The 733-nt window shown below is 65.5% G+C and overlaps 1 non-coding gene across 1 annotated transcript; it reads right to left on the bottom strand.

The window, feature by feature from the left end:
* Positions 1–223: 223 nt before the first annotated feature.
* Trnae-cuc lies at positions 224–295 on the bottom strand. The gene has a single exon. It is a non-coding gene; the product is annotated as a tRNA-Glu (tRNA).
* Positions 296–733: the final 438 nt, after the last annotated feature.

Here is a 733-nt window from a genome sequence, read left to right on the forward strand (position 1 = left end):
GGCCAGGGCCGGGAAGAACTGTCGCAAGCGGGCGACGGGCAAGGACGAGGGGGGAAAGTGAAAAGGCATAAACGTTGGGAGGGCTCAGAGTGGCAAGGATCAGTGAAGTTGGACGCCGCGTGTGGCGGGCGTCCATAAGGGTCCGTCTTCGGGACACGGATGGTGTGAGCGAGCGGACCAAGGCCTTGGCCAAAAGGGGTGAGAGAGGAGGAAGAAGAAAGGCTTCCCTGACCGGGAATCGAACCCGGGCCGCGGCGGTGAGAGCGTCGAATCCTAACCACTAGACCACCAGGGAGCGTGGGGTGCCTTCACCACGCGCCTGCCATCTGGGGCCAGCGCCTCGGTCCCAAGTGCTGGGCGCTACCTGGGCACCTGGCGCGTCCCCGTGGGTGCCCGTGGTTTCACATGGCAACCTGGTGCAGCCACCCGCCACCGGCTGCCCCTTGATGCTGGGGGCACCCTCAAAAGAATGCAATGCTCCTCCTCCACCCTGCTTCGCCTCGCCTCGCCTGGGCTCCTTCCCCGCGGCCGCCCACCAGCAGGAGGACGCGCGCACTCACAGGCATGCTACCTCCCACCGAGCCCGCCAGGCCAGAGCCAGGTCGGCCGAGGCCCCGGCCTCGTCAAAAGGAGGACTCTCAAAAGGAGGACTCGCTGCGTTGGCCGGGAATCGAACCCGGGTCAACTGCTTGAAGGCAGCTATGCTCACCACTATACCACCAACGCCATCCAG

The sequence above is a fragment of the Marmota marmota genome, unplaced genomic scaffold (assembly GCF_001458135.2).
Source record: "Marmota marmota marmota unplaced genomic scaffold, marMar, whole genome shotgun sequence".
Lineage (NCBI taxonomy): Eukaryota > Metazoa > Chordata > Mammalia > Rodentia > Sciuridae > Marmota > Marmota marmota.